General features: G+C 35.3%; 1 pseudogene; it reads left to right on the top strand.

The window, feature by feature from the left end:
* The first annotated feature begins 1,552 nt into the window (after nucleotides 1-1,552).
* Nucleotides 1,553-24,635, top strand: LOC145607202 (uncharacterized; annotated as a pseudogene).
* The last annotated feature ends 591 nt before the right edge of the window (nucleotides 24,636-25,226 follow it).

The following is a 25,226-nucleotide window of genomic DNA, read 5'->3' on the forward strand; positions in this document are numbered from 1 at the left end:
TTAACCCATCCAAACCTGACTCAACACAACCCGAACCTGAAATTAAACCCGGTCCGATTTTAACTCGAATTGAACCCGACCTATATCCGAAAAGGTGAATGACCCATTATAACTTGAACTGACATTTACCCGACCTAAACCTGAACCTGATCTGAAGCTAGATTGATCCGACATAACCTGATCCTAACTTAACCCGAGACCTAATTTGACCTGACCCAAACCCAACTTGAATACCCGAATTGACAGCTCTAGTATAAGCTAACCTTATATTAGCTTATATCAAGTTACATATTGGAATTCCCCTCAAAAAAAAAAAAAGTTACATATTGGAATTAAGATAGCCAATCAACTATTTTGTATAAATTTATTAATACAATTTTTCACTAAATTAGAAAAAACTTTAGGTATGTATGAAGTAATTTTTTATCTACACCTTTATTCTTACATTTACTCATCTCTCTTAGAAACAAGAGCTAGTAAATGCGAAGTATACTCTAATAAAACATGCCACCTCCGTTTCTTATTAGTTACAACTTTGGGGTATTATTTGTGAGATATAAAATATTCCAAAGTTGCAACTAATACGAAACAGAGGTAGTACAAAAAAAAAAAAAACGAAGGTATACTTTTTTAGTAGTCCATGCATATAATCTACTCCCTCCGTCCCTTTTTGATAGTCCCTTATGGGCATTTTTCACGGGAATTAATAAACACAAATAAGAATAGTTAAAGTACATTGAAAAAATAAATTGACATTGGGTATGCAAAAAAATAGAGAGAGAAAGTAATAAAAGCACATTGGAAAACAAAATTTACATGGGAAATTTAAATTTGCACAAGTATTGTTGCAAATTGGAGAGAATTTTAGTAAAAAATTAATATTAATGGTTGTTAGAAAAAGCAAATGGGGTGAACATTTTGGGACTAAAATTTGCCCATAAGGGACTATCAAAAGAGGACTAGGAAAGTAAAATACTTCATAAACTCTTCATCATATGACCCTCCCAAAACTTTGACTTTTCCATATATTTAAATCAACTAATTAATTAATTTGCATAAGTGTAACAATATAATAATCAAGCATATTTGTTTCAAAAAAAATATAATAATCAAGCATATAATACATTAATACGTAGTACTAGTATGTCCACTTGTACTTTGTATATGTTGAAAATTAAAATCGTTTATTTTATTCACTCCATAAGCAAAGAAATATAAATACTATTACTTGAAAAAAACTAGAAGAGATTTTGAAAGAGAGGTAAAATTATAAAAGCACTTAAAAACACTATAAACTTCTTCCATGGCTAACACACCCACAAATTTTTTGTCAATTCTTCCTTCTTTTCTTATACTAACCTTATTTTGCTTGTTTTTCTTTCACCAAAACAAGTTTAATATAAATATCAATCTTTTTCCTAATCTCTTTCCACCTTCTTCTAATAATCATAATCCTCCCATTAACATAATTAATGTCTTGATACCCACCATTATATAATCAATAATTAATCATACAGACCATTCTCATCATAATAACATCTCAATTTTTTCCATGCTAGTTGTAAGTTCTTTATATTGGTTATTTGCTTTAAATTTGTTTTTGAATTTTATTTTTTCTAATGTCTTGATAAATTTTTTCTTAATTACCTTTATTTAATTTGTGCATGCATATATAGAAGAAAGAGGTAGAGGAGAAGAAAATTAACAACAACATCAACAACAACAACACCAACACCAACAAAGAGCATCGTAGTTTGGAGAAGATTGAGGATGTATTGACTCGAGCTCGTGCCGCAATCCGGGAAGCATCCCGGAGTCGGAGTTATACATCAGAAGAAGAAAGGCTTTCATTCCAAGAGGTTCCGTTTACCGGAATCCATTTGCTTTCCATCAGTAAGCCATTTCTCTTATATTTGAAAACTAATTACTCTTAAATTGAAGTAATTATAATTTATTTTTTCGTTGATGATATGCCAAATTAAAATATTAAATTCAGACAAATATACATAGTACTACTACCTACCTAGTACATACGAGCGAGTATAATTTTCTTAGAGGTGTTGATCATAATTTATTGGTCGTATGTACATTATATTTGAAATGGCACAAGATCCTATAATTGGAATTAATGATGGTTCAAATTATGATTAATGGTGGAGTAATTTGGAAGAGAAGTAGTATGAATTTTAGGGTAAAATATGTTATATGTTGTACATCCTGAATACACATGCACTTGTATGCTGCATGCATATCATTCTATGCGCAAGCTCGTATGGGTTAAGTTATCGGTCATGGATTATGGCATGAGTGATGACTCGTGCATATCGGCAATTTGTTAGGACTTTAATCATACATTGGCCTAGTTTGTTCGGCAAAACTAGTTGTTGAGAATAACGGTTACATACATTTGTTTAGTAATCTAATTGTTAGAGGTTGTTATATCAAATACTTTTTACATATATGTGATGTGTTACACACATCCATCATGCAAATGTCACTGTGATCTGATACGTAAAATGTTATTGACGTATATACTATATTTAACTAATTGTAAGATAAATTGAAAACATGACTAGGAGTTATATAGAGATGGTAAAAAGATTCATGATATGGACCTACAAAGAAGGGGAGCCACCCTTGGTGCACCAAGGACCAATGAGCTATTTCTACGGCGTAGAAGGGGCATTTCATTCAAGAAATGGAAGATGGAATGAGCTTGATCAACAGGTTTATGGCTAGTAACCCTAACGAGGCACATGTCTTCTTTCTTTCCTTTAGTATATTAAACATAAGGATATCATTTTACAAGCCCCTCGACTTTGATAGTGGACCTCTCAATAGAGTGACATTAGACTATGTTAATGTGGTGGTCGAGAAGTATTCTTATTGGAATAGAAGTCATGGAGCTGATCATTTCATGCTCTCTTGCCATGACTGGGTGAGTCATTATTTTATACTCTCTTTATTGTTCAAACTATCACGTTGAATAGTGTAATTTAATCCATTTATCTTATAATGTAATTGTGAATTTACGTGTACACGTGACAATTATTTAAATTAAAACGAAAGTGATATCATCTTGAGGTTTGTCTTTCCTATATTTTATTTCCTAGCTAATATAATTATGCTTGTATGTATTTCAGGCACGGACATTTCATTTGGCAACCCAAAATTGTTGCAAAATCTTATAAGAGCACTTTGTAACGCTAATACATCCGAGAGATTCCAACCCATGCGAGACGTACCAATCCCCGAGATAAATGTCCCAGCTAGTCAATTGAACCAACCAACCATGGCCATGTTAGAAAGTTCTTATTCGAGCAATGGGAGAATGACAGACGAAATCCAACTCCATGAACACCTTCCAACGCATCTAAATTACTTCCAAATGTTAGGAAAAAGCAAGTTTTGCTTATGCCCTAGTGGCTACGAAGTAGCAAGTTCACCTATAATGGAAGCTATACGTGCAGATTGTGTACCTGTAGTCAATAAGGATAATTATTCCTTTCCTTTCAGTGATGTTCTTGATTGGAGTCGATTTTCGATTCATGTTCCAGTATCCAAAATTCCTGAGATTAAGACAGGGTCGATCTCACCATCTTCCGACCCAAAACCTTGGGAGTCAATGCTTCCAGGTCCACCAGGCCGCAACAATGGCAGCGCCTCCGACGTCACCACCTCCGGCCTCCTCGCCTTCGCTTCCGGCAGTTCTGTCTCTCTCATCCATGCAACTTCTCTCCGTCATTCCTCTCCCTCCTCCACCTTCACCTTCTTCTCTCTCCCCTTTCGTCACCTCCGTTCGTTTTCTCTCCTCCGATTCTCTCTCCTCTTCTCACCTTCTTCTTGCTGTCGGTGATCGTCAAGGGAGATTATCGCTTCTCGATTTTAAATCTCGAGCTCCGATTCTTTGGTTTGATTCAGATCACAACTCGCTTAAATTGGGTATTCAGGATATTTGCTGGGTTAAATCTACTCTTATTACTGGACCTCATCTTTTGTGTTTGTATTCATCTTCTACTGGGAAATGCTTCTTCAAATACGACGCCGTTTCGGAGTTTCATCTTCTACTGTAAGAATTGATCTTCTTTCTTTTAATTTGAATGGTTTTAGCTTGAGAGGAATAGATTGGTCTAATGGAAAGTTGATGCATGTTATAACTCATAACTCTTAAGGAAGGTTAGAGATTTTTCCAATGACAATGGAATTTTATTTTTAAGGATGAATATCTACATTTCGTCTATGCTTCGATGTAATCATGTCTGGTGGAGTTGAGGCCATAGAGATTGCCTTATTAAGGCAGCCAGTGGCTCCCAAGGAACATTACGTGTCTATTCTATATACTACAATGTTTTGTTCAATAGATGGTAAAATCATATCATATCCTATATTATAAGCGATTGCGGCTATGTGACTATTTCTTGTTGGAAGGAGTATAGGATAGAATAACTTGTTATGCTTATTGGTTTTATTGAAAATCAAGGATCAGAAACCATGTTAGTTATTCTTGACAATAGTTTTACACAAATCAATAACTGATTATTTATTTAATCGTAGATGGCTTGTTTACAGGAGAAAGTAAATAAGACATAGGATTGGACTGTAGGAGGGAAGAATTGGGTTTGGTCACAGAGTGTAGATGTGGCATCAAAGGTGAGCAACTATTAGGAAACCATACTCATCTATGAGAACAGATTCAGGAACAAATTGGTGGGTATTATGAAAATTGATTACAGAAGATTAAGTTAATTAACTGACCAGAAGCAAGTTCAAGCTAATGTGAGCTCTAGTAAAGGGTAAACTGGTGAAGGACTTTTGCGATTGACATTGTTATGAGTTGGCCGTGTTCTGCATAGTGATACTTTTGGTTAGTTGTATAATAGAATTTTTTGTTTTTTGTGAATAATTAAAGATAGCCTTTTCCGATTAAGCTAGCATAATTTGATAAAAACATATCAGATTCATTCATGCCATCTTTGTTGTATTCACATCCTTCTTTTTTTCTTGGGTGATTTGGGAAGAATCCTAATTTATATTTCATCACAGAGGTGAACAGGCATATACGATTTGTTCAACACAAGAGTTGATGCCCTCTGTTGGCTCGTCTGCTCCTTCTCCCTCCATTCTTGCTGCTGTAGTATGTGAATCTGATTATGCTCTCCAAAATGTTGGCAAAATTTACTCTGATGTGCCTCATACTCCTTTTAGTGACGAGGACTTTGACAATCCTTTTGATTTTTGTGACGAGTCACTTCCTTCCTCAAAAATTCATTTGATCTCTATTTCTGATGATGGAAAAGTATGGAACTGGCTCTTAACTGCTGAAGGACCTGAGGTGACTCCCAAAGATGTGTCAAAGTTGAAAGAACATGTGAATGAAAATGGATCACGTGTTTCAGATATGAGTACTGGTAATGACACTTCTGAGGGATCTCTGACAAGCCAAAGATCTGAACGTACGAAGGGAAGATAGCGTTCATCTAATTTGACTGTCTATCCTGAAGACACACTTCTTTTTTACTATTCTTTTTCCTTGGGTAAGTTAATTAATTATAGTATTATATTATGTTTCTTTTTTCCTTTATAAGCTTTTGGTTTCATACAAGAATTGAACCTATTGGTAACTGGCCAAATATTAGTTATATCTTGTGATTGATGGTTTTTGAAAAGCAAAATTCAATCTGTATTTGGTTGGTCCAGCGAATGAAGCAGAAGGATGTGCTCAATTGTGTTGTCCAGAAACTCTAGATTTATTTCCAGGTTGCTCTATTGTTTACTAGTTACATGAATTGGGTCTTATCTATTTCTCTTTTTTTTTTGTTTTTTTTTTTTTTGGTATTGTAGTTTGGTAATTTATGGTATAATATTTTATTATAGATTCATATACGCACTCACATAACAATGAAATCTGCAGATAATCTTAGTAGGACAGCTCCATCTAATATCTTCAACTGTGACTACGCTTGCTGTACCATCCCCTTCTTTGACAGCTACTTTGGCCCGTTAGTTTCATTTCTGATTATTCTCTACTTTAAAATGGATTATATTATTTATATTTTGGCATTACTGAATTCTGCATTTGTTTTCTCTGAAGATGGTGGTAATCATCCTGCTGTGGCTGTTCCTCTGGTTGCTCTGGGTACCCAAAGCGGTGCAATCGAGATCATTGATGTTTCTGCCAACGCAGTTACAACTTCTTTTTCTGTTCACCATGGGATTGTCAGGGGATTAAGATGGCTTGGAAATTCTCGGCTGGTGTCATTTTCTTACACTCAGGTAATAGATTGCATAATGATATTCATAGATTAAGTTGTGGACTTCCTTGCTTATACCTGTTGCTGTCTGGATTAGTCAGATGAGGTGGCAGGCCTCTGCTTAGAATCATTGTCCTCGCTCATGGATTTTTGTTTAATGAAAAGAAAATGCATTTGGGTGGTTGCAGGCCAATGAAAAATCCGGAGGCTACATTAACAGGCTTGTTGTGACCTGTGTTAGAAGTGGTTTTAATCGGGCATTTCGGGTTCTTCAAAAGCCAGAAAGGGCACCCATTCGAGCTTTCAGAGCATCTTCATCCGGAAGGTTAACACTGAATCTCAAATCTCACATGGCTATGTAGATATCTGCTCTTTTTCTGTGCAACTCTTTTCCTTTGTGGTTTAAATACTCTCTGAACAAGCAGGGACAACAAACATATTATTGCTTGAATTGCATTTGGTTTCTTATTGCATCAAGACTACCTTAGTTAGTTGTAGTATGGGATACTTTACAACTTGAAAATAGTAAGATGCTTTTGTACTTCTGTTTGACAAGTGCATTTCATTCTCCCAGTCTCACCCCCCCCCCCCCCCCCCCCCCCCCCCCCAAAAAAAAAAAAAAAAACAAAACAAAAGGAAAAAGAAATATGTGCTAATGATTTGATTTGATTTGATTTGATTTGATTTGAATTGTTGGCTTTATTATGCAGATATCTGCTACTTCTATTTTGTTATGCTCCTGTAGAGGTGTGGGCGATGACGAAGAACCCAATTATGGTCAGCTGTTAAATTCTTATACATGTTGGGCTAGTTTGATTCTTATTATCCTGCAGTTAGAAACTAAGATAAATGTATATTTTGTAACGTTTAAATTTACTTTTCCATCTGAAAGTGCTTTTATTTGCCTTTACTAGTGGAGTTGTATGATCCTAATTGCTTGCAACTATATTTCAGGATTTCTTATTGCCTTTTAGACGAGTTATAAATTTTACATAGTTTAAATTAATGTTTTGAGGATCATGGATGAGTTCTATACTTGTAGAATATGAACATAATGATTGCTGGGCCTGTAGAAAAATTAATGAATGTAAATGCAATCATAGCATCAAGTTTGCTGCCTGTGACCCCTTTAAGACTGGATACCTCACTTCTTCTCTAAAATCCTGTAAGTGTTTGAAACCAAACTAAACCCCAGGAATTCTGCAGAGTACATTAACATTATGAGTAAATACCGATTAATTTTATCATGTCAGAACTGATTTTAAAGCTAGTTGTAACTATATGTTTATATGATTGTTAGCAGTTTTTTCTCCTTACAAAAGGAGGAAACAGTTTACGGTATTATTACAGAATTAAAATTTGTGGGTTTAGCAACGTTTAGTGTCCAAAACTGTCAAGACTTGCAAATATTTAGGATGACGTGTTCTTTATCCCTATGCTAATAAGTATGTGCTTGGCCAGGCTCCTAGAGCCGTTCCTAGGAGTGAGAGATAGAAACTTGGCCAAACAAAGGTTTTGAGAGAATTAAAGAAAATGCTCATTTGAAGCCTACACCAGCTTTTGGTACAAGGTCCTAAATGAAGCTATGAAGCTTTGGTATTATTTCACTTTGGTGCCTTGTGTTCACTGATTCCTTTTTGGAGTCCTGACATGTAAACATTTGTTTACGTTAGTGCCCTTTGATAAGAGTTTCATTTAAGCAATTGAGTCATGTGCCTTTATGGTGTTCATCAACTGGCATTTATCTAAAAGATTCACACTTTAATCTATCCAAGCTTCCAAAAATCAATTCTTTCCTTTTATCTTTCTCCACATCTGTTTTAAAACCTTAGAAAAGAGGATATAACTTGACATATTTATAAAATTAACCAAAATTAAATAATAAAAAAAAGAAGGCTTGTATATTGCTTTTGTTGGAGTTTAATCAACACATTAAACAAAAATGGTAGGAAAGGAAATTAGTAAACTTGACTCTTTGTTGCTAAGCACTGTAGTGAATAAAGTTGTAACTTTCTGAACAGAAAAAGAATTACTAATAACACAGCACCAAAGTAGAAATTTTATTTCAGATACAAATGAAGTAAATGTGAGCTTTGCTTTAATTGCTTTGCCCAACAAATTTAATGCTGGCCCTATGCTGCTATTTAACTGTAGTTCACATGCTCTTGATAGGATGAGGAGTTACGGGCATTGGATTCTTTGTGTCTTAGAAAACCTCACCAGAGCCTAGAGTTTGTTTGTTTTTCATGGTGCTCTGGAATTATAAAATACCACACAAATTGACAATTCTTTAAATTGAGTGGAGTGATATGAATATTTCTGTGAGTTAGTGTGAGTAAGTATGGGGAGACAGGGAGGCATATATATTTATGGATTGCAAGCTGGCTAAGTTTTTGTGGTATAGATTTGATATGGAAGTGAAAGAGTAAAAAATGTTTTTTTTACAAAAGTTAATCTGAAGATTGGCAAGGTATATAGGAGAGAGTTAGTCGAATGAAGGGAAGCATGTCAAGATGTCTAGTGTTTCTTTTCGAAATGCTAGCACTCTCTTGACCTTCAAAATGATTTTGGTACAATTTGTTTCTCAAGATCCTTTTCTTTGTTTATTTGTCAAAATGATCTAGTTAATGCCTTTAAATATGTTCAATGCATGTAATTCATTCTGTTGTACAAATTTTGTATTCCTAATTTTCTCAGATATTTCTATAATTTTGGTGTTACTTGGTCTATATTCTTATCATCTCTATTTCTTTAATTTTAGCTTAGATCACTAGCACTTCCATTTACAGTACTGGAGTGGACTCTTCCAACAGTTCCTTGACCAGCTGCACCAACCAGGCAATCCTCAATATCATTGAAAGACCGTATTGTTGGCACACAGACGGGGACATCATCTCCGTCAAATGATACTTTAGAAGAATCTAGTAAGCTTCATTTCCATAATATTTAAGATAAAGATAATATATATGCACTGCTAATGGCTATTTACTCATGAAATCTGCTCTGATTTGCAGAGCCAGGGAGTTCTGAGGGATCTCAGGATGAGAGCTCTGAGAGTTTTTCTTTTGCACTTGTCAATGGCGCCCTTGGAGTATTTGAGGTCCAAGGTCGTAGGATAAAAGATTTCAGGTATATGTTATTTTTCGATGCTGCTCAGAAATTGTATCTGATTGATTTTGAACTTTGTTGTCATTTGAGACTCCTCTTTTTCTTCGGTTTATAATAATGTTATTATATTAGGTGTTGTTATTTGTGGTTGATGATCATTGAGTCTGAGTTTTGTTCTAGTCACATAATATTTAGTGGCTTATTTCACTTTCTTTTGCTAACTAACAAGACCATGTATCAGAGATTGGCTTTAGCCTATCCCTCTACCAAGCTATGACACAATCTTGGGGAATCTAAATTTGGCATTAGGCTCATAGGAATTTGAGGGTTTCATCTTGTAAAACACGACTTACAGCATACTAGGTTTGATGATCTTGATATGAGAATAAATGATCTATCTTCCTTTTAGAGAAAATCTAGCCAGGATGTTATGTGTTCCAACTGTGACATCCTCTAGGAATTTATTCCATCGGGCTGGGCCTTTCGTTCCGAGATAATAGTGAATTTCCTGCTGTTCCAAAAATTAAATTACTTTGTAATTTCATCAAAGTAGAACGATATAGGAAGCAAGCAAGAAATATCACTATATCATCAGTATCTAATAAAGAGAAAGAAGTATTAAGTCAGATTTGGGCTTGTGACGAAACAAATAGGTTTTGTAGGATAAAGGCTGACGGTGGTTCTCAAATGATATGAGTGATTGATAGGTCTCCCTTAGAAGAGTACATATGACTTTCAACAATGATGGAGGAACAGAGTTTTGAAAATTCATGAGAAGATTCTGGCTAGAAGAGCATTATGCTTAGCTTTTTTATTTTATAAATTCTCTCTGCCTCTCATATGTGCTGATCCATTTGGACTTGGAAAATGTTTTGGATTGACTATATGTTGGGTTGCATGGCCCCAAATTTCATTTAGCCCCATTCTAGCTTCTAAAGTTTACTAGTAAATGCTGGATCATTTGTGAAAATCTTGCATGATCCCATCTTACTGCTCTCGTGAGTCAGAAACTTAGAGCATGCTAGATCATTCTAAACTTTTGTCCTTTGTGAAAAAACATTTGGGAGCATTATGATAAGAGGATCTTAACATTTCTAGAAGTTGGTCAACCGACCTTTGCCAAGACTTATTTGCTGACATACTTCAAGACTTAAAGTATAATATACGTGAGTTGCGCTTCATTTCCTAACACCCATAAGAAGCCATACAATACGAGCTTTCTTTAGAATGGACCCTCTTTGTCCACCACAAGAATGCAATAATACATTCACAGCGTATTATTGCAGCTTTGACAGTTGAGTACTGATGAAATGTTCTGAGTTGTGTATTGTGTGACACTGAGTAGGTGGATTAGGGACCAAAATAACTTGTGGTTACAGATATGAGGATAGCTAGTGCAATGTTTTGATTGTTAATTCTAGATGAATACTCTTTCTGTCCCTACAAGATTGCCCCAAACCTCAGAAGCTAGTGCAGATTAGTTCACATGGGCGGGCACAATTATTGATGAGGAGAGAGAGAGAAAGAGTATGTGAGGTTGCAAGTGGGAAAATGTACCAGTCAAGGTATGAGCCAACCTTGTAAAGGCAAAGAGAGCAGCAATAAAGAAAGCGGAAATTAGCCTGCAGTCTATAGCACATTTGTACATGCCACTGCTAGTAATCTTCGGGTAAGGTTGTTTGTGTCACTATATCTTGCACTACGCAGACCTTGAGTCCTTTAGTGTGGTGGGATCCTAACTGGTCATGACTCTAGAGTGGATCATGTTGGCTAGGGTGGGATCCTAACTGGCTTTCACGACTCTAGAGACGATCCTAACTGGATTTCATGACTCTAGAGTGGATCCTAACTAGCTTTCATGACTCTAGAGTGGATCATGGCCATGACCTGAATAAAATATCCACTTATTTCCAGTGTATAAAAAAGCGCAAGACGCACTAAGGCGATAAGGGTGCTAGAGCCTAGGCGTAAGGCGCAAGCGCAAGGCGCGCGCCTTATTAAAGTAAGGCGCACTTTTGTAAAATTAAAGGTTCTTGTACTTATGTTACTGAAATATAATATAAAAACACATAAATTTAAGAACATAATATTGCTTTCCCACAAATATTATAATAATCTCAAAAGGATATGTCAACTTGTCATCTTGTAATCTTGTATCATCATCTGAAACAATGCACATCTGTCAATATATACCAAAAAAAGACTAAATAACTGAATGAAATTGATTAAATAATTAATAAAGTATTTTTATTTGAATGTTTTGGTTAGTGGTGATGTCAGTCTTTTAAAAAATTGTGGTGCATGTGACTTTTTAGGATGGTTGATATTTTCATTAATTGTACATTTTATTTGCATGCAAACTTTAAAGATAATAACAGTATTATAAAAGGATATGGTTCTCATCCCTCTAAAAACTACGATAGATGGAGTTCTTCAATAAATTTTTTTTTTAAAAAAAAAAACTCAAAGAGATGGAGAAGATTTCAACCAAAAACCCAGAAAAAAACGAAAGAAAAATGAAGAAAAAGAAAGGGAAGAAATGGAAAGACAAAGAAGAGAAGGAAAAATAAAATGATGAATACGTACCTGATGGTTTTCTTCAAGATTCAATTTGTTGAAACTTGGCTGGCTGAAGCATCTCTTCTTTCTTTTTTCTTCTTTTTCCCTTTTTTTTATACTCTTGGTCCACTTTTTAGTATTAAGGATATTATATGGTGTGGACCAGAACACATTTAACAAGATAAAAAAACTGAAAAAAGGAATTTTTTATTAAAGCGCACAAAAGCACGCTTCTGCGCCTACTGCGCTTCACGCGCTTCGATGCGCCTACCTGCGCTTCATTCAAAACGCCTCGCCTAGCATTAATTAAGTGCCTACCCCCAAACGCCTATCGCATTAGCGCCTAGGCGCGCCTTAGGCGCGCTTTTTCATACATAGCTTATTTCATTTGCGATTCTATTATTTTATGATTTGTGGTTTGTGGTTTGCGGAGGGGGAGAATGGGTGAATCTTACTTAGCTACTTACAATATATTCTTTCTCAACAATACATTAATATTTATCATACAAATATGATTGGCAACTTGCCAACTTTATCTAACATGATGACAAATAACCTTGCCTTACTTAAGACATGGTGAATTGGTGATTAAGGATGGAACAAGGCAAGAATGAGATGGTTTGGGGCCTTAAGTAAGACTCTCAAGGTCATTTGGAAACCCTAGGAAGGACTTGGATGCATAATTTTGCCGGGTGGAAAAATGATCTACGGACGCCAAATTTAAAGGCTATAATACACAAAATCTGAGCAATTTTGAATGTTTCGGGAGCTGGTGAAAATATTCACAGAACAATATGGGATGTATCCATGGGTCATATAATGTTGTTTAAGCCCATATACCCTTAGTCGGTTATATAAAGGCCTCGGGGAGTCGGGGAAGCCCATAGCTAATTCAAGATTTGTGTACAAAACAACAGTTTAAGGCAAAGTTGACGGCTCCGACCACTTAAATCAGGGTGTTGTGGGGTCCATGGGTAACACCTTGACCTCTTTCCTTTTCGTCGGATAAGTCCAAAATTGTCTAAAATTGAAGGGCTATAATACACGAAAACAAAGCAATTTGGGAGGCTTTGGGACCCTATGTCAAAAAATCTCGAGATACTAGGGTATACATCCCGAGGTCATATAATGACGTTTGGAACCATATATGATCATTGTACATTGTCATAATTGTCCGTGGTGGCCTTTTGTTAATGAAATTGGCGAAAGATGTAAACAGGTAAATTGATTGTTTTAAGGCATAGTGTATGGCTCTACCCACCAATTAGGCTCTCGTAGTGTATTTGGGTCTATGGGAAGCATCTCGGCTATATTTTTTTTCGGGTAAAAAAAAGTAAAAAATTTGTCCAAAATTGAAGGCTATTATCCATGTTTTCGGGTTAATTTTGAAATTTTTTCCAAAAATGAACTGAATGTGTGGGGTGATTCCTAGTGTCAATATAACTTGGTTTGGAACCATAAGACACCTATAAAGATGTCTGCTAAGTCCTGGGAATGAGTCTAGTTTCATTCAGTTATATTATGTTGCATTATTGTTGGTTTGTAGTAAAAGAGATGGTTCTGATAATGACAAACTCTGTGCAACACCGTAATAACTATATATTTAGCATGAATTACTAATCAAGTAATCATGGATGCATATATATATATATATATATATATATATATATATATAAGCATTCCCTCAAGGTTTGATATGTGAAATTGTGGTGTTCTCTTGCTTCTTGATTCTCTTTGTCTTGTCTAGTTTAACAAAGTTAGAAATCTATGCTTCCATGTCTGCTCCAAGTTATGGAACATATTGAATTACTTAACTAGGGTTATTTTAACTTTTTTTGCTGCTGAGTGTTGGCTTACATGCCTTAGATTGTTATATCTTGTATTTGATATTTTAATTCTCATAAGTGGTGTGTTTGTCGTCAGACCAAAGTGGCCTTCTTCTTCCTTTGTTTCATGTGATGGGTTGATCACAGCCATGGCATACCGACTTCCTCATGTGGTATATTCAACACTTCTATTCCAAGCTATGATGATTTTAGAAGCAAACATTTTACTATTATGAATGGATACCTTTTTTTTCTGTTAGGTTATGGGGGACAGATCTGGTAACATACGCTGGTGGGACGTGACAACTGGGCACTCTTCCTCATTCAATACCCATAGAGAAGGAATAAGGAGGATTAATTTTCACCTGTCGTTGCTGGAGATCGAAGTCGAGGGCGTGTCGCTGTACTGTTTTATGATAACACATTTGCTGTATACGACCTTGTAAGTGTAGCTGAGGCAACTCACTGGAAAACAAATATTATCTTCAAGAGTATTGCTCTTTTTGTTTCATTTGAAGGTCTTCCAGTGCAACAATGTTTATGGCTAACTTTATTAGAAAATAAGGGATAAGTGGCGAGCAATTTATGTTCAGCTTCTACTTACTTTGAAGTTCAAACCTACGTCATCTTCTTAAATTTGAAAATCAAGATCCTAATCATATATATTTTAAGAATTGTAAATTTTTTCTAATATTTTTATTGGTTATTATTATCAATTCATGTGCGAAGTATAAAACAACTCATGTCTTTAAAGTCCCATTGTAAATTTTAGGAATTGTTATGATCTTTTTAACAATTTTTTTTTGGTAGCTCTTGCTGCACTTGGTGATTGCAAGATTATAATTGCTTTTACATGTTACACCAAAGATATGGAAATATTTTAAAAAAATATTCATGTGTTTTCTTCTTACTGTGCTGTAACTGAACTATTAGCTTTGTTGAATTTTCAGGACTTGCCAGATCCATTAGCAAATTCCATTGCTCAACCCCAATTTCCGGGAACACTTGTATTGGAACTTGACTGGCTGCATTTGCGAACTCACAACAGTGATCCACTAGGCTTGTGTATTGCTGGAGCTGATAGTAGTTTTTGACTTGTTGAGGTTATTGTGTATGTTTCTTTCTATGTTTAGTTCGATACTTTCCATTTGAGCTCCTTTTAATTATAAAGTCTATAAGATTTTAAGCTTACTCAAATTACTATTTGTTTATCATAATCTATTTGGTGTTAGGCTCTTTTTGCACCCTTGCATGAACTTCACTTTGAATCCTGTCATAACTCTCTGCTACCTTTTGTTTAAATAAACTTTTGGCAAAAAAATTTATATACATATGTTACGTAATTTACAGTTTGCTCATTACTTTTCTTAAATAGTTTTTGATATGAACTCTTTGATCATTTGCATTACTTTGGACTCTTCTTTCCTTTACCTTGAGTAGGTCATTTTTTTTAACTGTTGCTCAAGTGAAGAGTTTGTTGACTGATATTGCTTAAACCCCCTACCAAGCTATAGATTGTGCTGTGTTTATAACATCATCTACATTAATATAGTTTTACTTTGATTATTCCAAAATAATTGATGTTCTTCCCCCTCAATCTTTCTTTTCCTCTTGCAGAAATGACCAAAGATCTGCATATGGATCAATTAGGGAGAAGTTTCGGCCAATGCCTCTGTGTGCTCCCATCTTACTTCCTACACCACATGCCCTGGTAAATTATGATGATGTTTTATTATTTTTCATTTTTTTTTATTCCCAGGCTTTTGTTTCTTCTAGTTAAATAGTAAGCATACTTCTCTTATGGTTTAAGATAGGTTTATTTGTTGATGAATCATTGATGTTCATTTCTTTTTTTTCATTTAAAATGGTTTAAATAGGTTTATGCTCTAGTCCCATATGAGGTGTTTTGTCTTCTTTCAATTTTATATAGAGGTTTGCGGTTTGATGCACAAGCATAAAGCCCGCCAACCAAAAATACCGATTACCACTCACACGTGTTCCATACCACTATGTCAAGAAATCCCGAGCATACAACCCAGAATTGGACTACTCACGCATACTGCTTGTTCTCGCCCGTATCTGATTATAGTGCGCATCAAGCCGTCCTGAAACATTACTTCCTCATCGGCCACGGATACCCTATGTAGATGATTGAATAAGACAACAGACGGTGTTCCATTAGTTCGCTAAGGTTTCCCTACCCCAAAATGGCCGAAATCCCCAAACTCACACAGGTTCTCCATCAACAAATATTTGTCACGTTGTACCATTGCTTCGCCGAGTGAATCCCCGAACTATGAGTCCTGCAACAACAAATGACATTACAAGAAATATAGTTGAAAACACTCTAAACTAACATAAAGTACAACGTCAACGGTTGGACGATTAATTGAAGGCAAGACGAACAATATCGACTTTCATAGATTTGACGTCGCGTCCGTGTTGTTCCAGTCATATGGCCGGGTCAACATTCCCGGCCTTGAGTTATGACCCCGTCATATTTTCCACCTTGCCCCCGGTGAGATTTTTTTAGCATTCTTCTGGAAATGCACACTACCTACGCAAGGTGAGGAGGCCTCAAGGTTGATTATAGGTATACAACATTGAGTTGCCCACCTTCCTCAATAGTGCTTTATATTGTACCCCTTGTAAAAATGTAGTGAACACGTGACTGAGAGTAACACAATAATGGGTCAAAAATTGTGAATATGTGATAATAACATCCTTTTTTTTTTGGAATCCAAAGAGTGGGTATTAATCTACATTTTTCCACTTTTATTTCTGTGGGCCCCAAAAAGGGAAAATACGGGAAAAAATGCGGTAATTGGAAAAATAGGAAAATTTGTTGAACGAGCCTTGAAGATGGGGAAAAGGTTGGGAATAATAGGGGATGGGTTTTTGATACTTTTTGCATCCAATACTACCCTTATTAGTTCTTTTTTCGAGGTTCGGGGCCGGGACCGAGAATGTGGTGATTGACCCCAGAAAAGGGTGATGTGATGGGGGGACATTTTGTGTTAGGGGTAAGCAAAAAATCAGGGTACCCTCATCGGAACCGGAACCTATACAAGAAGTTCCGGTTCCGGGTAACAAAATGGAGAACAACAGGCTGATGTGATTGGGGGACAATTTTTGTTAGGGGTGAGCAAAAAATCAGGGTACCCTAAATCGGAATCGGAACCTATACAAGAAGTTCTGATTCTGGGTAACAAAATGGAGAACAACACCTTATAAAAGTATCACTTAATTTCAAATTATTCATCAATTCTAACTTATGTTTTAAATAAGTATCAAAATTACAATCATAAATATGTGTATTAAATTTGTTAGACTACAATTATTAGTTTGATTTTTTTTGCGAGTTGTAAACATTGTAAATTAGTGACCAACCAGCTTTTTGTGAAAAAAATCTGCAAAAAGTCAGTGAGTAAAGACAGGGAACCTGAATGAGAACAGGAACTTGTAGATCCGATTCGGTTCCCAATTTCCGAAAACCTATTCACAAGTTCCGGTTCCAGTTCCCACTTTGTGGAACTTGTTGCAACATGTTTCGATTCCAGGAATTTTAACGGGGTTCGTGTTATGGTCACCCCTGGTTTGTGTTGCTGGTGATGATGGAATGAGGTAATTGATTATTTTCATAAGATAAGATGTGATACTTACATTACAAACATGATGAATAGTTTGTTCAAATCTATCAATCAACCCATCACATCATATCAATCAACACATGTGTGAATAGTAATATGATTATCCATAATTACTATTGTCAAATCAATCATCACATCACGTCATATCATGTATTCTTTTCCATTATTATTGCAAATCACATCACTATTATGGTTATATGACATCAATTTACCTATATGACATCACTTATATAACATAATTATACTTTTATGACATTATTATTGTCTAAGTCACATCATATTATGACATCACATCATTATAAATATAATTACATAATATGACATCATTATAGTCAAGTCACATCACTTTATATATTTTTATGACATCATTATAGTCAAGTCACATAACATTATTATACTTATATGACATCATCATATTTCAAAATTTCATAAATTTCAAAATACAATCAAAACTCATTCTTGGTACTTTATAGACATCTTTATCGATGTCTTATGGTTTCAAATTACTTTATATGACCCTAAGAGTCACCCCACACATTCGGTTCATTTTTTTAAAAATGTCAAAATTTGACTCGAAATCATGTATTATAGCCTTCAATTTTGGACCATTTTCCATTTTTTGACCCGAAACTAAAAATTACTCAGATGCTTACCGTGGATCCTAATACACCCCAAGAGTCCATTTGGATGGATACAACCATCCAATATGCCTTTAAACGATTAATTTACCCGTTTACAACTTACACCGATTTCAAAAACTCAAGCCTACCATGGACATTTATAACAAAATATAATGGTCGTATATGGTTCCAATTGACATTATATAACCCCGAGATGTATCCCCTAGTATCTTAAGATTTTTCGACACTGGTCTCGAAACCTCCAAAACCTCAAAAGCGTGGATTAAAGCCTTCAATTTTAGACAATTCTCCATTATTTTTAACCAGGAACTAAAAATTGCCGAGATGTTTACCATGGTCCCTAAAAACCTCTGGAAGTCTAATTGGGTGGGTGCAACCATCCAATTTGCCTTTAAAAGGTTAATTTACCTATTTACAACTTACACCGATTTCATAAACACAAGTCTACCATGGACATTTATGAGAACATATAATGATCATATATGGTTTCAAACGACATTATATGACTCCACGATGTATCTCCTAGTATCTCCAGACTTTTGGACACCGGGACCTGAAACCTTTAAAATTCTTCAAAAAGCGTGGATTATAGCCTTCAATTTTGGAAATTTTTAACTTTTTTTTGGCTTGGAAATAAAAATTGCCGAGATATTTACCATGGTCCCTAATATCCTCCGAGAGCCCAGTTGGGTGGGTGGAACCATCCAATTTGCCTTTAAGCATCCAATTTACCCGTTTTTGTACACGCTTCTTGTATTGGCTATAAGCTTTCACGGGGCCTTTATATAATTGAATAATGGTCATATATGGGTTGAAACAATGTTATACGCCCCTAGGATGCATCCCGTAATGTTCCGTGAATTTCCGACACCGAGTCCCGACACCTCTTAAATTGCTCTGATTTCGTGTATTATAATAGCCTTCGTATTTGGCTTCCGTGTATCATTTTTTCACCGGGTGAGATTATGCATCCAAGTACTTCCATGGGTTCCTAAAGGGCCTTGGGAGTTATAAATAGTGCCCGAAACCATCTCATTCATCCTTAATTATCATTGTTTTAAGGGCCTTGGGAGTCATAAATAGTGCCCGGAACCAAGTATGCCTTGTCCTTGGGTGCACATGTCTTGTGCACATGTCACATGCCACACGCCACACGCCACACGCTCCCCTTGTACCATCCAACATCCCAACACTTAGGCTTTGTGACTTGCCTTGATCCCGTGCTTAGCATTTTTTAGCATATAATATGCATTGCTAACCTCGTTTTCCAAAATATACTACCTCCTTTAAGTATTAGTTGTAACTTTGGAATATTTTATATCTCACTAATAATACCCCAAAGTTGAAACTAATATTTTAATGGAGGTAGTAGGTGTTTTTAGGGAATAAGGTGGTGGGAGGGACAAATTGAAGCGACATAGGGCTGAATCTCAGTGGATTGTGGCAACAAGGCCACTCTGCCACTTATATCTAATGTGATAGTAGCAAAGTTTCTCTTGTTTTATGAACAGCTTTCTACAAATACAGTGAGTGCACTACACTACATATGAACTATATAATGTGTAGCTAGAGTCTGGATATTTTTTTGTCTTTCATATTAGTTTGAGTGTTTGACTGCTCAATCTAGTAGTGCCAAGCGTTTTCCAAGAGAGTGACCGTGAATGTAGATTGACATTTATTGTAGTACATTAATCATGAAGATGGAAGTGCATCCGAACAATTTTATGTACTCATTTTATTTATTCTCTCTTCAGGCATTGCGAATGATTTTGCAACTGGGTGTAAAACCCTCTTGGTTTAACACAGGCAGTATAATGATTGATAAAAGGCCTCACCATTCCCGGGAACTCCAAAATCAGCAGGTGATCTCCGCAGTTACATTATTGACACTCCACCTGTTGGTGATGTTGCGATCCCAGGAATGCTTCTCAAAGTGTTGGAACCCTATCGTCAAGAAGGTGCTTCTATATATATTCAGTCGCTACTATACAGTTTTTAGTTTTAAGCAGGCTTGTCAACAATTTTAATCATGCGTGAATGTAGTTTATTCATGACTTCATTTTTCTTATTATAGTGTGCATTCTTGATGACGAGAGGGCAAGACTATATGTGAAGATAATGTATAAAGGTTCTGCTGTGAGGCTTACCTTTGCTGCAATGATCCTTGGTGAATCATCTGAGGCACTTTTTTGGCTACAGCTTCCTCGTGCACTTAACCATCTTATAAATAAGTCACCGATTAAGCTGCCTCAGAGAAAGTCTATGCCAGATCCAGCTCCACAGGTTGATGAAGCAGCTCTTCTGACCGAAATAAAATCGAATGGTAATTCATTGCCTGGGTCAGAGACATGGGCGGATCCAGTGGGGGTTCAGCGTTAGATCCGGGAAAAAAAATGGGAAAATTGTTTAAAAAAAAAAAAAAAAATAGAAAAACTATATAATTATTATTTGAAACAAAGATACACAATGCTACTCATGCAGCTCAGTTGGATAGGGTAGTTATACATGGAGATAGGGTTCTGTTCGATGGTCAGCAAGGACGCTTCTTGAGTATTTTTTTTTCTTTTCAGTTTTCACCTCTTTTCCCTACTCAATCTCGGCAGGTCTGCTTCTCTCTCTCTCTCTCTCTCTCTCTCTCTCTCTCTTTTTTTTTTTTTTCAATTTCTTGTTTTTTACTTGTTTAAATTGTACTGTAGATTACTATATAGTCTATCTTTTTTCTTTTTAGTGTTAAAAATGTTAATTGTTGTAGTGTTAAATGTTTAAATCTGTTTTAATTTTTAAATCTATTTATTAATTGTTATTTGTTTAAATTGTTAATTTTGTTACTTGTTTGATTAATGAATTGGAACGTTCGTCACAATGATGTATTGGAACGTTTTCAAAGTATGAAAACTCAAAAAATGCTTTTGTAATTTACATCTTTTTTATATATTGTATTTTGACATTATCTTAATTAAAGTTATGTATTATTTTATTCGATCATTTTATTTTGTATTTTTATTGGAATTTGGACTTATTTTGTTGTGTACTTGTGTATTAGTATTTATTTGAACACTCTATTTTATACCTGAATACCCGATTTATATTCTTGCATTTGGATATCGGGTGTTTGATGAAGTTCGAACCCCCTAGGTACAATTCCTGGATCCGCCACTCAGAGAGAATCACTGGTAGATTATAGGAGGTTATTTTATTTAAAATGTTTATGTTTGTAATCTGGATTCTTTTTGCTGTAGAGTCAAGGCCAGCTTAGATTAATGGCCTTTGAGCAAGAAGAATTGTGGGAGACTGCTAACGAACGTATACTTTGGCATGAGAAACTGAATGGAGAAGATGCTATCCAAAACCGTGTACATGAGTAAGTCTTTGCTGTTTCTAATTTTATTAGATTTATTATTATTTACAAATCAAAAATATTAAATAAGGTACTTCTCAGTTGTTCAAAACACAATAACTGTTAGCTAGTCCAGATTTCATGGGCAGATCTAATGTTTTGGGCTCTGTGGAAGCCTTTGTGATAGCTTTGTTATATTCTCTCAAAAGAAAAGACACTTGAAAGAAAAACACTCAGGCTCCTAGCTTACAACTGTGTTATCAGAAATTTCATAATTTCAACTGTCACTGTCTACCCCAGCTATCTCTCTTTCTCTCTGCTCCCACTCTTTTTTCATATGTAGTCCTGTTCAAAGTTCCACGTTCCTGGCTACCAATTGTACCTTGTTGATACATTTGACTTGCTTTAAGCCAATGATAATGCATACATCTATTCGAATGACTCTTTGGAATTATGGACAGTCTTGTCTCAGTTGGAAATTTAGAAGCTGCAGTTAGTTTATTACTATCCACTTCCCCTGAAAGCCATTACTTTTATGCAAACGCTCTGCGTGCAGTTGCCCTTGCTTCTGCTGTGTCAAAGTCTCTTCTTGAACTTGCTGTTAAGGTATAGCAACAGACTCGCATTGAATTAAACTGTAGTTTTCCTATGGGTCTATGTGTACTCTAATCACTGTCACCTTTATCTAGGTTGTTGCAGCTAATATGGTAAGGACAGATAAATCATTGTCTGGCACTCATCTTCTTTGTGCTGTTGGAAGGCATCAAGAAGCTTGTTCTCAGGTCAATTTTCTCCCCTTCTTAGGGTAGCTATAGACGGGTAAAACGGAATAAAACTGTGTATGGCTGTGGCCTGTGCACATAATGTCTGCTTTCTCATATATGCAATGCTGTCCCTTTTTCCTTGTCTATAAACCCAAATTAACTTGAACCAAAATCAGTCATGAAAAGTGGGATGGGGGAAGTAGGACCACTTATTTCTGTGCATAGGATGTGTGCTTCCTCATATTCGTCCCCCTAGGCTTCTATACGGCTCTCAGGTTGTCTGACTGTTCTATGCTGTGTGGCTTCGGCCCATGAGACCATGATGATATTGCTGTGCTTTGAGCAGTTAAAAATATACTGTATTATGCAGTGCTCCAGTAATACATTAAATAGACTTCCGTTGCTGCATTTCCAGTAGGACTTGTGCAAAAAAAAATTTACCTCTAGTCTATTAAGTGCATTAAATCAAGAGGAGACAAGTGCTGCTCGAGTGTAGCTTATTGCAATACTGTTTGTGCTCTGTGGCTGTTGATAAGTTTTGGTTCAGACAAATATGATGGGTTGCTCTTAGAATTTGTGTGATGATCTACTAAAAATCTAAGCCAAATTGGAAGATTATGTTATGACATGTGGGGTTTTGGTGCTTTGCCAGGAAATTCTCAGTTTTCTCATCATTTTCTCAGCTTATAATCTCTATATATTGTCTAAATGAAGAAATGTCAAAAAATGCCTCAAACTCAATCACTCAATCAAAGCCTTAATCCCATAAGAAATGCGTCAAACTCAAGATTTAAAGTTTTTTCCATTTTGTGATCATTTTGAATTGAGAGTGTTTTTTGTACCTGTTGGAGTGTAAGACTAGTTCTGATATTATTTTGGGAACCCTCTCAAGCTACACTGTAAGGCGCAATGTGGTGTAGAAATACTGATTTAATTATTTGTTACACTGAAGTTTATCTTATCCTTCAATGCAGCTACAAGATGCTGGATGCTGGACTGATGCTGCAACTTTGGCTGGAACACATTTAAAAGTTTCAGATTACTCAAGGTCTGTCTCTTCTCATATCACATGATTATTCTATGATGTTCAGACTCGGATTCAAGTGTCAGATTCAAATATGGATCTAAGTTTGATTTGAATGTTTCTAATCCTGAAGATTTGGGGACACAGTTGTTCAAAGATTTGATTGGGGTGTGAGTGCGTGACACACAATTAGAGTACTTATACATGTATATAGGAGTAGAAAAGTATCTATATTATTATTCCTGTGGCCAATATTGAAATGTTTATAACCATACTTGAGCTGCAATAGATGAGTCATAACATCACAGATTTATAATACCATCATACCATGACAAGAATATGCCTGAAACTATAATATGTATAACCAGTGTTGGTTTGACTAGATACCATTGAGTTCAGTTTTTTGTTCTTCTGAAAAGTAGCTCTCATGACTCATTTATCACCTAGCATTTGCAGTAGATATAACTAATTGGCAGTTCACTGATCCACTGTCTTCTTTATTTTAGTTTATGCCTAAGAAAGTTTTCCAAGTCTTACTATATACAAATGCTCACTTGCTTGTTTCTTTTCTATGATACACTAGGGTATTGCAAAGATGGGCTGACCATGTGCTTCACACAGAGCACAATCTCTGGAGGTATGGCAATGGTTTTCTTCTTAACTTATCGCATATTATCTTCTTAAAGTAATTATGGCTTATTATTGAATATTTTACTTTGTCTTGTTGGATTTTGTGATAGGGAGGAACCCCAAAAAAATAAAAAACGATTATGTAAAGTGGGAATTTATTGTTAAAATCTTTTTCTTTTCTTTATAATGACGACCAGAGGTTGGGACCTTGTGACAACTAACTCCAAATGCAGGAAGCGTCTTATCTTCTCATAATGCCCTGCCTACAACTACAAGAGCTAATATGCAGCTATGTTCATTTCAGGGCTCTGATTTTGTATGTTGCTGCTGGTGCATTTCGAGAAGCTTTAACTGCTCTTCGTGAAGCCCAACAACCAGACACAGCAGCCATGTTCGTTGTTACTTGTCGTGAAATTCATACTGATATTATTGCTAATATGGAGGACTCAGAACAAGGGACTGAATCATCCAGTAAAGACCAGCTTCCAATCTTGCCTGAGCTTAGTTTGGAAAATGAAGAAGTCATTGCCACGTATGAGCTATATGGGCAGTATCAAAGAAAACTGGTCCATTTGTGCATGGATTCACAGCCTTTCTCGGACTGAACACTAAGAAGTTGGGCAACACTTAATTCTAAAAGTTTAGTGGCCTAAGCTGAACTCTAGATGAATTTAAGTAACAGTTTATGTATTTATTTATTTATTTTATGTATAGCAAAAAAATTAATACTCTCCACTAGAGTATTTTTGCAAAATTTTGTTGATACAAGTCTGTAGACTTAAATTAACGGTATTGGATCAAAAAGTCAAATTAATGACTTGATAATATTTTATATTTAATTGAAATTGAAGTATTAACTTGGGTGATAAAAAAATAAATAAATAAATAAAAGTAAAAATAAAAATTAAAAAAAAATAAATAAATAAAAAAAAAACAAGATTTGATCTCGGTTCTTTCCTAAAAAAAATAAAAATTAAAAAAAAAATAGATTAATCTTGGATCTTGAGTACTAATCCCAAAAACTTTAATCAAATAAATAAAAAAAACAAGATTTGATTTGATTTTGTTCGTTTGGCATTGTTGTGGTTTTCTGTTTTTTGGTTTTTTGTTGTATAAAAGTATATGATATATGTCACATAATTAATCAAAAATTATTTAAACTTATTAAAATCATAATACTTTTGAAAAGTGACAACAAAAAAGTGGAAACACCTTTTTCTTGTTTCCTGTTTTTGGTTTTTAGTTTTCAAAAAAACAGGAAACTGAAAACCAAAAATGATGCCAAACAAGCACTTTTAATATCGTCTCCTCACTTATAGGAGAATTTAGTTAGGAACCCAATCACCATCCATCTATTTTCTCCGGTTCTTAAATTTATAACCAACACATTTGGACAAAATTGATACAAACAATTAACAAAGTATAATACGAAGTAT

The sequence above is a fragment of the Chenopodium album genome, chromosome 23 (genome assembly GCF_948465745.1).
Source record: "Chenopodium album chromosome 23, dcCheAlbu1.1, whole genome shotgun sequence".
In the NCBI taxonomy this organism is placed as follows: Eukaryota; Viridiplantae; Streptophyta; class Magnoliopsida; order Caryophyllales; family Amaranthaceae; genus Chenopodium; species Chenopodium album.